Consider the following 15,106-nt stretch of genomic DNA (forward strand, 5'->3'; position numbering starts at 1 on the left):
TATTGCCAAAACTCAACAGATAATCCCGTGTCTCCCACATTTTCTGTTACTGAATGAACATTCAAGTAGACCCGACGAGATCTAACCACGCCTCTGCCATGTTGAATTCGAAAATAAGGCCGCGCGCAGTTGTGGAATACAGCGTTAAAATTTTTCTCCACAGTCCTCCGAATTACGTCACCAGATCACCTGATTGTCAAGGCTACTCTAGCGACCGTTAACACGTTAACACGTGCAGAAGAATTAATCAATCGTCTCTTTAATGTGACCTCAATCTAGAGGGAAAAAATGCCAAGAAAACACCTTACAAAAGAAAGTTCACTGAAACGTCATCTTCAGTAAGATGATGCCCTTGAGTGTGCGGAGATTCAAGAGAGCACCATGGAAACTGAATATATGACTATGTAGCCTGTTCCAGGCTCCTAGATAGTAGGGAAAGGGAAAAAAATGCTTGAGCCCTCACTCGCTTTCCCCACGCAGTTGTTTTCGTTTTCCCGACTACCTGGGAGCCTGGAATAGGCTAATGACTCTGTAGGTGGATGATTCTTCTCGTTAATATAATTTGCTTCTGTGTCGTTGGGTACTTGGAGGGGAGATCGAAGTCCTCATCCCTGGAATACAGTACACCGTTCATAAACCTAAACCGCTCTGATCGTCGTCCTCGTTTTGATGATATAATGGCGATAAAGGGTCTTTGAAAGTGATTCAAGATTTCATAACTCGCAAATGAATTATAAGCCCGCGAAAACGTAAAGGAGTAATTCTCCGTGGCGAACGAACTCCTGAACTCTTACCGACAAGAAACCATTTCGCATGCTGCATCAGACTAAACTAATCTCTTTATTTACGTGTGGCTTCAAATTTAACTTCTGCAAAAAAACTACACAAAACGTGCTAGCTGAAAGTTTAAAGAAAAAGTGACAAAATAGATCTTTTTCTGTTGTTGAAAACTATAGCTGCCTATTAATCACTTGCCATGAAGAACACAACTAAAACCTCCTGCCATCTTTATGAAAACTGCTCGGCGAGTGTCAAATTTTAAACCACCTATCCAAATTAGTTGAGCTCGAATATTACACAACACGATGAAAAATCTCTCAAAAAACCTATTAGAGGCAAAAAACCCTTCCTAATTCGTTGCGTGCGTGAAAACAAGAAACCCAATTCGTGTCAAATCAATCATACGCAACAAAATAAATTTCTCACTTGAGTTCAGGATCAAGCCCTTTCCTTAAGAATCTTTTCCTTAAATGATGAAGCAAAAAATGGACAACAAGCTTTCTTTCAAATAATAACTCTTGACTAACAAGAATTAGTGAAATTTCCAATTGTTTTTTTACCTGAAGACTGTGCAGAGTTGAGTACAAATAAATATAAATAGCCATACAAATGACAGAGATCACAGATCAACTCAAGGTGTTCGATTCCTTCTCTCTCCATATCCAAAAGGAAAAAGTTACCAGAGAATTTTCCATTTGGTTTCAGTGTTGTACATACTGAACATCACACTAATATTGGAACTATAGCTCACTTTGATACGGCTGGAAGAGGTCCATTACTCGTCGCTTATTACGATTCCAGATATTTATTTTTCACCGCCTGTCTTGTAGCCTCCTACGCAGATACTCTTAGGGCTTCTTCACGCGTTCCTCCCCCACGAGAGTTCGCTGAAACGAGCCACACATTCTTTTCCCTTTGTTAAGTAACTGTCATCTGGAAATCACGTGCGGGTTGCATAGAAAGGAATCGGCGCTGTGCAGATTACTTCCCTGGGAGCGTCAATGCGTCAACTTCTTCTTTGGATGAATCATGAAACCAAAATATTCCTCAGAAATATTAATTGTGTTTACTTCGTGGGGTATGCATTGCACTCTCGCGAGTCAAAATGCGCGTGCCAATCAAGGGTATGGTGTTATTTTATCTAAAATTGAAAGCGCCGGTTATGGATATATAAAAATACAAATAAAAATATTAAAGCATTGTATTTGAACTGCACGAGAACATTATCTTCAAGCGCAATGAACGCAACTAGGACTGTAACGAGAAGAAAGCTTGAAAATATCCATCACGTGTGAGCTTGAAATTTTCAGGCTGCTTTTGGCAATGATCGTCTCTAAAAATTGATTTAATGTTTTTGAGTTGCGAACCGATCGTTCGTACTCAGTGTTTCTTGAATTCTTCGATTTGAAAAATAAAGCAAACTTTGAATCAGTTCAACCGAAGGACCACAAGAAATGGGGTTATTCGAACGATACGTCTCCATTGAAATACCGCTGAAAGAAATGTAAATATCATATCAATCCCAAGCGAACGCCGCAAACAGGTTTGAAACGTACGGGAGCAAAATGTTTCAAACATACGAATTCTACCATATTCATTATGTGAAGAGCCGCAAACATCTAAGCCAAAGCATGAAATTTATACGCTACAGTTTCTCTTTGATACGAATTTAAGTCAGCGATTTTAAATGCCCAACACACGAGGCCCATTTTCTTGCAGTGACCGTGCGCAAATTTTCTAAGGGTCCAAAGTCCACTTCCAGAATCTGGAAGTCCCTTGTGATTGGTCTACATAAGTTTCGGCTCGTTTCAGCAGACGCTCGTGGGGGAGGAACACGTGACGAAGCCCTGAGAGTGTCTGCGTGGGAGGCTACCTGTCTTGTTTATGACGATCCATTCTTGAGCTTCATAAGGGTGTACTTTGTGAATGAAATGACATGTGAAATGAATCATATGCTGAACTGCGGATATGAAATCAAGTAAAGCTATGATCCTCGCAGTTATGAACGCAATTTTAGCAATTGCGTAGAGAAGCCTTGTTTTAAGATCCACTAAAACGCCATTCGCCTTACATCGACTTCGACGCCATTGCAGGTTAATTAAATATCCTATTGTGTCCACCGGATAAAATCTACGCATTTTGACTACCCTCTGAGACCTACCAAAGATACGCGCAGAAGTCTCTAGGCACGTGACGTCATCAAAATTTAAAAAATAAGGAATTATCAATCCTTTTGAGATTTTAGTTTCGTTAGTTATTAGAACAGCTGAAGACTTATCTCTTCACAAATTTTCAGTTTGATAGGGCTTTTCATCTTGTGGTAAAGCAAGGTTGAATTTCGAAGCTTTTGCGTTACACGATACTAAAATTGCGGCAGAGAATGCTGTCACGTATAAAATTTTAAAAAGTGACTTACCCAATGAGGCAGGTCTGTTCAATCTGAACAGTCCTTGTATGAGAATAAGTACTCACATAGCTGTGTGTATGAGCCCTCAGAAGATGACTGCAAGCTTTTTATAGCAAAACTTGATGACTTATGTTTTTGTTAGCTTCCGGCCGCCATATTGCTCCTCAGAGGGACACAAACATGGCGTCTCCATACAAAGCCTTATAAATTTGAGAACAACATTTCTTCGAATATCTCCCTCACGAAATATCGCACAGACCTAAACCTTTGCGAGACTGTTTGAATATTTATCTTCTTTTACTACTTTTCTTGACTTTATTTGTTGAATGGTTTTGATGATGGATGGCGTGACAGTGAAAACCGGCAATACTTAGCAGGGGAGTGGCAGGAAAGACGCTATTGCGCAACTTTTCCGATTTCAGATTTCGACTGGATTGCCATACCTGGAAACCCAGTAATAAAAAAAGGGGGAATGCCAACTCACTTTTCACGTCCACGCGAAGCAGGCAGGTCTGAGACGCTCGTCACAGAATGGTCTCATTGGGTCATTGGGTCAGATGGACTTCTGGGATTCCAAACTTCCTGCACAACGTGTTTATTCCTTTGGGCTGCGAGGAGGCGCTTATGAGGCTGTTTTGTAAAGAGCACAGTGGTAAGTTCCATCTTTTGATCGTTTCTTGTTTACCTGTTTCCAAAGCTGTTCCCAAATGCACATTTACCCGTGTTTACTCTTTTGCATTGTGAGCTCTTTTAGCAGCTGTGTTCGTTGTTGAAACTTCGGAGACTTTAATATTACAAAATTGGTTCGAATTCACGACGGTGTAGTATTATTGAATTCTCCTTGATTGAAACAATGGTGTAAGTGAGACTTACTCCTTCGAAAATCCGTACATACGAACTATCTGTATCCCGAGACTACTGACGCCTAAAGAAAGCATCGTTGCAATTGAGTATGATGTAGAACTAGAATCTGGTGTGGAAAACGGGCCTAAACATTCGAGAGTTTCTTAGGTTTATGGTACATGTCTTATGACCAGGAAGGAGGTTTTGAAACTTGTTCTGTTTGTTGTGTAGAACTTCCTTAAGTAATCTATCAACTAATTCCTGGAAGGGCTAATGCTCACATCGTCAACTTGCAAATCTTTCTTATCCACTCATTTGATAAACTAAATTTTAATGATACAAGGGACAGCGAGGCCTGATTTAACCAATGCCTCATCATGTGGGCAGAAGGGAAAATGATGTGAAGATCCCACTTTTGTACTCGTTCAAGCTTTGCTGGAAAGGCAGATGGGAAGACTGTCACAAAAGAAATTGTGCATGCATATATACCTCATGATAAGGCCCATGCAAGTGCAGGAAAATTGAACTAGCTCATGTCTACCAAGCCAGAGTGTTCAAGCTGAGATAAACTGCACTGTATGAAAGTGCTTCTTAGCTTTCTTGATAAGTTCCTTTAGAAACATGGAGGTGTACTATTTTGGTACTGGTAACATAGTTGATAGGAATGCCATGAACAGCAACGGGACAGAATGAGATGTTTCTCTTACAGCTAAAGTTTACACACATTTTCATAAGCTTCACCTCCTTCATTTAAAATTCCGTGGTTGCAAACTCGGTGAGGGTGTTAACAGTGTCCTGAATGTGACTATCTTGAGTTTTTTCCTAATGGCCTCTGAAAATTTAATAGTGTCATGACCATAAACAGCCATGGCCTCAGTTTTGTACATTGAGGAACTCCCCCCTGGAACTACCTTTTATTCCAAGCATTTCTTGCCAAGCTTTTCTTGCAGTTTATGTGAAGCAAGGAAAGCAGTGGTGCATGGGAGCATGTTCAAAAGTCAAACCTAATTCAGTCTTGCCAAATTGCAAACAAATTATACCACATTGCAGATAATCCAGATACATTAAATTAATAATGTAAAGTTTGGCACAACGGTAGCATTTCCTTTGAAACCAAGTCTAGCTGCTGCTGTGTGCTCAGCACAGCCAAGCTGTCCTGCTGAACTGAAGTATTCAAAACTTAATTCTTTTTTTAAACTTTGTGTGGCAGATTGGTGATGTTTCATAAAAGCCTTGGTCAGGGGAGATGACTTGAACACAAGATCGCTCATTTGTAACTGATGAGTAAAATTGTGGAGTCTTTCAATGATTGTTCTGAGCTTTTGCATCCAAAGAAGTTGAGTGGTTTTCAATTACACTTTAAGATTTTGGGTAGCTGTGATGGTCTTGAGATTGTGTATTTTTTTCCCAATTTCAATTTTTTAAATTTTTTTAAATTGTAAACTCATGCTAAATATATATATTAATTTACAAGAAGAAAAAAACAAGAAATTTAAAGCAATGAATAACAAATAATAATTACAAAGACACAAGCTAGAAATACAATATTTGTGTGTAAGTTTGGGACACCTAAAATAGTAGAGACTAATCAAGTAGGTGCCCCAAATTGAAAACATGAAAGATAAAGGAAGGAAATATCCAAAAAAAAATTTAATTATGTTAAAAGTATTGCTTCATAGAATAAATATTAGAGAAAAAGGAAAAAAATCGATGAATCAAAACAATCAAGGAGGAAACTTATGTAGCCATCAATCATTTACTCTTACCGTAATGTTTTGACGAAATCTATACAAGGATGTAATTATTTTGTTTAGTAGTTATAGGCAGTGCAGAGACCAGAGACCAGCGCCAGTAAACTGAAGAGACCGAATGCCATATTGGGGTGTATTAGCTTGGTTTATAAACAAATTTAGGTTTAGAGACTAGCAAGTAGGGTAAGAATGAAAAGGAGATATTAAATTAAAATAATTATTAAAGTAAGAGGGAGTCATTTGATAAAACCACTCAAAGGTAAAGACAAGAATTTCAAGTTTTATAATGTCATGGTTTAGTGGACGGCTTTATTTTGGCCTTTGAGAGCTTCTTTCGAGGAACATGAGTGTTGACAAGTTGGGAGATTTGATCATAGAAAATATTGAATTTTGGTTTAACATCCAAATCTGAAGCAGAAATGTCTGTCCAATCAAGGAGCAGGAAGTCATTAAAACATTCCTCTTCATGAAATTTGGAGCAATCATATTTATAACAGTTTAAGGTCTTGAAGTTAACTTTAAATAAATAACCTTACTCGCCCACTTTACATTGTGTGCCCACGTTACTTCAGTTGCCCTTTTCAGGACCTGAAACTCTGAATTATATGACTGTGTAAAGTAATCTGTTTCCATCAGACATCAAATGGGCCATATAATTCTGTTTTTCATTGGAAAATAAGCTATGTTTATTAGAATTTGAGTTTCTAATATTATTTATGTATGACTTGCTCTTTGCAACATGTTATCGAGTGGAAACGGAATTGTTGTTGAACCATCTGCTCTTGGAATGGCAGTAAAGAGTACTGAAATTGCAAGCTTGTGTGTCAGGAGGTCAGCTTGTGTTTATTTACAGGAAGAACAAATTGTTGTTGGATTCAAGCATGACCCATTTGAAGACTAGGTAAACTTGAAAAAGAAGAAATTCTAGGAACGTAAAGTAAGAGCATTTCACGTAATGTTACAAATGTGTATTGCGTGCTCCACACTGAAAATTGCTTTAGTTTGCTTTGTACTCACTTATTGCTAACCGCTTGTATTTAGCTTATTTACCAAGTAATGCGCTGGCAGCAAATTAAACTATCTCGCCTTGTTGTTTCCATTGCAAACTGCTTGGGTATAAGATAAATATGGGTTGCTTGCTTATGAATTAAGGTCCAGTTAAAAGTTCAAAGAACTAACTACCACACGCAGAAATTGTATTTCCCTCTTGAATTCACGGCAGACGTAGCTCCACACTTCATAGAAAAGTGCTGGACATGTGCTGTTTTTCTGATTGAGGATCTTCGAAGTGTTTTTTATTTCCCTGACAAGATGGTTTTATTTTTTCTCTCGAGTGCAAGAATAACTCAATGTTACTTGCCCATATATGGAAGTAGACGCTACAAATTCCCGGATAACAACAACAATGCAAAGTTGGTGAGGAAGGTTTTTTGAGATCATCAACAATTAAAAATTGACGAAGATGATCAGATATTTTTGAAACTAAATTGCCACTAATATGATTCACAGTAAAAGTATTACGTAGCAAATATATTATCCGTCAGGCTTTACTCATGGTACTGGATAGAGAATCAACTCAAGTGTCTTTATAACCAGCAAATTTGCAAACGATAGTTCTTGGTTTAGGAGTACCATCCCTTTTTGTTGATCGGCCTGTACGATGAGCTCGTTGAATGCCTGGCATAGATTCGAAATTCAACTTGTCAACAAGAACCTTCTTCACTTTCTCTTCTGTATCTGGTCAGGTTTACCCACAATCTTCTACCACACCTTCAAAATGAAGATTCTTCCTTGAGTATCAATCAACTTGAGATGTTCTTTATGGTCAGAAACATCTTTTTGACTAAACTCTAATCTGGCTTTCAACGCTGCAACATCCTTGACTAGACCATTGATACGCAAGGTTAGATTTGTAACAACTGATTCCATAAAGGATTGAAGAATTCACTCTTGGGTTTTGAAAAGTTCACGAAGTACACCCAAAGAGATAGCTTCTGGCAAATCACCAAGTATTTGGAGATTGAGGGTTACAAATCTTTCACTCATCAGGCATAATTAATGAGTGGAAGCAATACTATAAAAGCTTAATTAACTTAATAGATTCAAAAATTACTGAGCTAAGCAGGAGCAAAAAAAAAACACATGTGTGTCGTTATCGCTGACGGCTAACGGCTGACAGCTGACGGCTCAAGTTCTAGAAAACCATTGCAAATATGTTACCTTCACATTGGTCCATGAATCTGAATGCTTAATATACACATTTGATTCAAAATATGTATTTGTTTTAAATGGTGGATGCTGTTACTACAGCAAGGTAGCTGTGATGTAAAATAGTGATCATGGAGTATTGATTGTAGACATCTTATTCATAGGTGAAGAGGTCCTTATCAGGGAAATCTGTTAGAAGCCCTCTACAGCTCCCTCTCTCATTTTTCTCTTTGTAAACTGGCAATTTTACACGCTCAAGTCTCTTTGCAGAACATCTCTTTGTGATTTCCCTTATTTCTTACCATGGCAACATAAAAATAAATGTCTTCTTGGAGTCTACAGAACCTAAAATGATTACAACAAAGTAGAATGATAAGTTTTGCTAGAAGTTTATGGTTAGCAACAGGTCAGTTTTTAAGGTTCCATTTCAATGTTCAACTACATGGAGTGTGACAGAATCTCATGACTCATCACAAAACACTATTTACATCAACCAAATTGTGTTTTACACTGTTACTTTTTGTTGTTGCTTAATCAGAATTAAGTGTGCAGATGTTTGTTCTCCAGGCTATCTCCAGTTCACTTCATTCCTGAAAAGTCAGGGCAATGTACCAGCAGGAGCAACTGAAATTAACACTATTTTACATTCTACATGTATTTACCTGCTTTGTGAAGTTCACATGCCATGTCTTGGATGGCATGCCATTTCCCAAACAACCTCTTGTCCTAATTTTAACTCTGAATAAGTACTGTTGCTCAAATGTACAGTATTGTTTTCCATTCTTTGAAACTTCTCTTCTCATTAATGTATAATTGTGTTTAAACTCACCATAATAATTATGCCTATGAGTAAAAGTAGAATTGGACAGAAACTTCAAAAGATGAATATATATTAACCAATTGAACACTACACTACCGTACAATACAACAACAACAATAATACTTATCATTATTATTATTATTATTATTATTATTTGTTTGTTTTAATGACTGATATTATCTGCATATAGATTTTTTAATAAGAGTGGTTTTTCTTTAAGGACATTATCTTTACATGTATTTCCAAATATTTTTTTAGTCAGTATACGATTATGACATGAATTTTTCTTATTACAAAATGAGAATATCATCATAATTTTAGGACAGTTGTTTTGTTTTCTTTTGAAAATTGTGCTTGAAATTGTGCTTGAAAACAGCTCTATTGTGCTTCATAATGGTCTCTTTTCTAATGGAAATGAATTTTGGAATATGTTAATAAAGGGATTATGTTATTATTATTATTATTATTATTATTATTATTATTATTATTGTTGTTGTTGTTGTTGTTGTGGTTTCATGGCACAACTGTTGTTGTATGGGGCAATAACTAATTGTTCACATGCATGTACATGTACATTCTTTTGGTAGAAGACGAAACTCGTTCATTATGAAATTATGATGGTAATGAATGAAACTCGCATGGAAAATGTCTAAAATGCATAGAAAAATGTCTTCCTGTTTCAATAAATCTGTTAGAGTAAAACAGTGCTATGCTATCAGAATATTGGTTTAGACTTTGGTTATGAGATGCACACCACATTCAAATATTTTCTGGGAACAAGTCACAAGTTTATGTCATAATTAATCTGTAAAAAACCAAATACAAACAAGAGAAAATTAAGGTCATTGGTTGTTTTCAGATATGGTGGTTTTGAAAAGAACAGAGGTGTCGCTGAAAAGATGGGTTTTTTATTTTACGCTTTATTTGTCTTCACTTTACTTTTAGTCTTGATCTCAGTCTCTTAACTTGTCATTTGTCCCTGTTTCCCCTCCTTTTTTAACTGATTTGTCCTCAGTGCTAGTGAGTGTGTTTGATGTACATGTACCACAGGACTTGAAGAATTTGGGGTACCAAGTGTGCCAGTATTTCCTCAGGCTTTCTTGAATCATGGTTGGACCAACTCTTTTCTTGCCACTTGTTTCTCATCATCCAATATAATGTAGGTAAACGAACCGTTTACCACCCAGGCTTGCTACTGGATTTGCAAACTTGCCTTAAATGGCTTGTTAATGGCCGCTTTTGGAGGAGGTGCAGGATCGATTAAGTTTCCTGCACCCTTTAGGTGTAACTGCAACATGACATTCTGCCTCACCAGGAGAATATTTCATGGTGTCAGGTGACCAAGTCAGGAGTCCTCATTGCTGGATAATTCCCTGGGAGTTTTCTTCTTTTGTTGTACACATATATAGTTAGAGTTTGTGTTTCAGTTGAAATAAGACCACTCTGTGTGTGAAAACAATAAAATATTACATGCATTTACCCAAGTGCAGGTCACATTCACTTGAATGTCATTGCCTTGGCAAAACTGCTTGGTTTTTATGTTGATTTATCCTGTCACCATACATGGGGGAAGCACTGTCATTGACCTACCTGAACCATTTCAGAATTAATTACTAAGGTGCAAGTGATTGCTCAAATGCAAACCCATGGCCCTTGGTGCTATTGCTCTAATTTTGATCTACAGCACCACGGTAACAGGTACAAATGTATAGCAATGGTTACTTTTACTGGTGATAATAACAAATTCATCCCCAACAACACACCTCCAATACGTTATCCGGTTCGCTACCAGTGCATCAGCTGACACAGACAGGGAGTGAATAACTTGAAAGTACAGTATTTCAATGATGAACCACATCTGAATATTTAACAGAAATCTGTAAACAAAGCAACCACTTTATGATTATTTTTTCTCAAACACTAGCAGCCATTTTGAGATCATTGGTGGTGGTTTCTAGTCTCTCCTGGCTTATGTTTGTTTTGTGTGGATTGTAAAGGAGAAAAGACTAAAAAGGGTTTGAAGGAAAATGGAGAATGGGTAGTGTGCAATGTTGATGATATTGGCTTTTTTCATGCTCATTAGTGGTAGTTCTCTCTTCAGCTGCACCTACAAACTCGCTCTTGCATGGAAAATATTTTTGAAACTTCTAATTGATTACTCAACCGAATTGTCAGTCAAGTTACTAATTGAAAGCTAAGAAAGTCTGATTTTAAATTATATTTGCTTGTGATAGACTGGTTGAGGATATCAGTCATTATTTGGAGTTATGTTACGGTCACGCAGTCTCAAATCAGACCCCCCTCCCGTTCATTTCTGTCCCTTTGATGGGAATGGTCGTCTTCAGCTTTAGGCAGTATGTTGGGACGTCCAAGCTGGGTTCAGCAGAGCCAGCTGTATGACATCTTCTAAGTGAGGGGCCAGTTCAGCACAACTTGCACATTGTACATCCAGTAGTGCATCCTGCAGTTCCCTCCAGGTGAGAGTCCCATTTTCAACAGTCCTGTTGAAGGGGTTTTTTAACAAGACCTACCATCCGCTGAAACTGACCATCCTACCATTCAGCCCTGCTTAGGTTGAACTGCCAGTTGATGTTTATCCTAGAATAGAATAGAGTAGAATCTTTATTATTACACGATACGAATTAAAGCTAAAAAGTGTGTGGGGTTGTGTACTTACCAGGCCAATTAAAAACTATTAATTATAACTAAAACACATTTCTAAAAACATGCTAATAGATTACAATTCTTAAAATGTGAACTACTAAGAAACTAAGAAATGAAACAGTCTTAAGTGATTACAGTGTAATGTGAAGTGCTAAGTATCTACCCCATATGAACCATGTTACCAGGGTGGGAATTGAACCCACGACCTTCGGGTTAGATCACCGCTGCTCTACCGACTGAGCTACTAGGTCAGACAGGAGCAAGTCGCGGGAACTGACGATGAAACATTTAAAATTTTTACTTCTGTACTTAAAAATACGTGTGATAAGTTAATCTGTTCCTAACCATTAAACCCGATAAACCAGAGAACGTAAAGCTCCTGAAGTGATCATTTCTCCTGAGTAGTCTGCAAAGTTTCTTGAGGTCAATACTACCTAAATTTTTGACATAAAGGTTAACAAAGTTCCATACCACTAAACCTCGATATACCAGTGAATCTTTTAACAATCTAGTATTGAATCCAGATGTCGTTATTGCTTCTTGATCTCTTAGTGAATAGCTACATTCCCGTCTTATGAATATGCTATTAATTAGACACTCAGGTAGTGAGTTGAAATTTGTAATCTTAACTGATCGTATCCCATCCCGCGGCTTTGAGAGCTTCACTATCTTTGGATAAGTTGTAGACAAGTTTTGCTGCTCTACAGTGAAGTTTATCAATTGAGTACAAAAGATCTGAATTTGTACACGAACCCCATAAAATAATACCATACTTCACAGAAGGTAATATTACACCAACATAGAACTTTGAAAGGACCGTGGGCACTTCAATGAGTTCATTTTGTTTGCAATGTTTTTCTTTAGTTCTAGCATATGTGGTATCCAAGTAAGCTTGTTTTCCACGATCATTCCAAGAAGACGAGCTTTTGTGACATAGCTTAATACCAATTTACCCAAAAGTACTGGAGGTAGTGCTCTTATAATGGCTTGTGTACTAATTAACATAACTTCGCTCTTAGTGAGGTGTTAGGCGGTTTTTTAGGTACCACCTGTAGACCTCATACAGTTTTCTGTGTAAAGAATCAATCGCTACATCTGCAGACTCTCCGATGAAGAAAATTGACGTATCGTCTTGGTACATAAACAGAGATCCCATGGTTATCATGGTGGGTAGATCATTATTAAAATAAAGTGAACAAAGTAGGGCCTAAAACAGATCCCTGTGGTATTCCAGTTGTTACTGGTAACATGTCAGATTTGGCTGCATTAAGCAAAGTGAACTGCATTCTACCGCTCAAGAAGTGCGTAATCCAATCTAGCAACATGCCCGTAATACCAAAACAATTATATTTCAGCTTCTTCTCTAAGATTTCGTGTGATACACTGTCAACGGCTTCTCTGAAGTCCACAAAAGCTACTGCGACAACGTCCATATTTCTGTCAGATGTACAAGGAAGAGCTCAGTCGAGTAGCCATGTCAGTAAGCCCATTGCTCCTCTCTGATTAACTTATTGTCAACAAAAGCGGCTGCACCAGTCTATCTTTTATTTCTACTTCCAGAAACTTACTTGGTATGCTTAAAAGGGAGACAGGTCGATAATTTCCACAATCTGTTTCATCATCCTTTTTGAAAAGCAGAGTAAATCGAGCAGTCTTCCACAAGGAAAAGACAGTCATTCAGTGCTGTAATTAAAGGTTGACCAATGCTGGTACATTAGCCTTTCCTGCCAATTTGAGAAGTTTAGGCGAGATTTTATCAGGTCCAACGGACTTATTAGTCTTGAGTTAATTTGTCTTTTCTTCAACAGAATGGTTTGTAATTGAAATAGGGCTTTTAGGTGGTAATTTAGAAGTGAGCTGCGGTGGCATTGGCAGTGACTTAATTAAGTTCTCACTGATCTCTGAAAAGTACGGTATGTGTTCATCATCTGTGCTTTTTCTTTATCCATTAAAACAAAACGGCCATTGGTTCTCTTAAGGGGGCCTATTCTTTTGTGTGCTGAGAGATTTGTAGCTTTGTTAATTAAGTTCCAGTAAGCACTAGAGTTCTTTACTTATTTAAACATATTGGTAAAGTAGGATGCTTAAGCTCTTTGTAAAGCTGAGTTGACTGCATTTCTTGCTTTCTTGTATTCAACCACAGCTCAGGGCATTTGGTGCTAACTGCTGCTTTGAAAAAGGTCAATGAAATTGACATGTCACAGGCATTTTGGTGTTCTTAATTTAGTGCGAGTGGCCATATTAACGGGGTGAAATTATAGAGAATTCTACTGTTGTTGCCGTTGGCCGTATTAACTGGTGACTGCATTAATGAGGGTTTTCTGTAAGAGAATGTACGGCCGTTTTGCCGGGCCATAAAAAAGTGGCCGCAATAACAAAGTGACTGTATTACCGAGGTGGACTTAAGGCAGGGTTCCACTGTGCTAAAGAAATGTCACCATTCTTTTTTTCACTTCCAAGGTATAAGACTCGGAACATACTACAACCTTAAAGGACTATGTAGGTTTTACCCTCTTTGTTTCTGCTAGAGCAGTCCTTTAGTGGCCTGCCGTAGTCTACCCCAATGAATTGAATTGCGACACTCCCTCAGTCCGATCTTGAGGCAGATTTCCTGGGGAATGTCTTGCATCCATGGCAGCACTTGATCAGGCGTTTTGCGAGCTGGCGCAACCTGCGTACCCCTTGGACATAGTTAATCCCACTCCCACAGGAAGAGTGGCTTCGTGGGCATGTTGAATCCTCCCAAGGCATTCCAGAAGACCATGATGATTCGTTTGCAGTTTGATCCCCAGCATGTCTTTCTGGAACTGTTTAAATTTGGCACACTGCCTTTGGACTCTTGCTTCCCGAGAATCGTCTGTTTCACTAAACTCTTTTGTAGTGAGAAGGCCTGTTATTCTCTTGCCCCTTTGGACTCTGGTGTTCCACGGGAACCTTGCAATCCATGCTCCTACCCTGAATGTGCGCCAAACGGTTATTCTCCATAGTAAAATGTGAAGAGCATCTTCTTCATGCACAGCTGAGGCAAGGATTTTCTTGCATTAAAATTTGTCTCCAGTCTCCAAACAACAGACTCCTCCTTTTTTCTAATCTTGTGAATGCGATTTCCAGCAAACTACTTGTGTTCTCCAGTGCCGTTAACTCAGGGAAAAGAATTGAAAAGCTGTTAATGTGTTTCAAAATGAGAACGATGTTTAAACCATTATTAAAACCACGGGAAAGGCGAATAATTACTATTTTAAACCCATTAATGATAATTGGCCACTTAAACAGGAATGGGAAATTGGGTAAAATTACAGTTTAACTGAAGTGAATAAACCATTTACGTTGGTTTATATTATGAAGCATTTCCCATAAATGGTATGCCGTTTATGGGAACTGGTGATTTTGCCATAAATGGGATATACCCTGGTAACATGAAAACTATATAAAGCCATTATTCCAAACAGGCACTAATTGTGAATGGCATACCAACGCAACTCCTGCTGTGTGTCTATGGTTGCTAGTAGCCTTTATAGTTTTGCGTTGATGAGCATGTCTTTTAGCGATTTTCCTTTTCTGTAACAGATCAAGGGCGGTTCCTTGAATATCTCCCTGAGTCCAGGCTGGTTTTTGAATTAAATGCAATTTGTC

General features: G+C 38.0%; 1 long non-coding RNA gene across 2 annotated transcripts in view; it reads left to right on the plus strand.

Annotated features, from left to right (window-relative positions):
* Positions 1-15,106, plus strand: part of LOC138021660 (uncharacterized) — a 65,894-nt gene that overhangs the window by 310 nt on the left and 50,478 nt on the right. Inside the window, exons 2-3 of one of the 2 annotated variants that reach the window (XR_011126416.1) lie at positions 3,610-3,839; positions 5,241-6,718. This is a non-coding gene — a long non-coding RNA (uncharacterized lncRNA). The remainder of the gene's footprint in view (positions 1-3,609; positions 3,840-5,240; positions 6,719-15,106) is intronic. The other variant, XR_011126417.1, reaches the window with a different exon arrangement.

The sequence above is a fragment of the Montipora capricornis genome, chromosome 10, assembly GCF_036669925.1.
Source record: "Montipora capricornis isolate CH-2021 chromosome 10, ASM3666992v2, whole genome shotgun sequence".
Lineage (NCBI taxonomy): Eukaryota > Metazoa > Cnidaria > Anthozoa > Scleractinia > Acroporidae > Montipora > Montipora capricornis.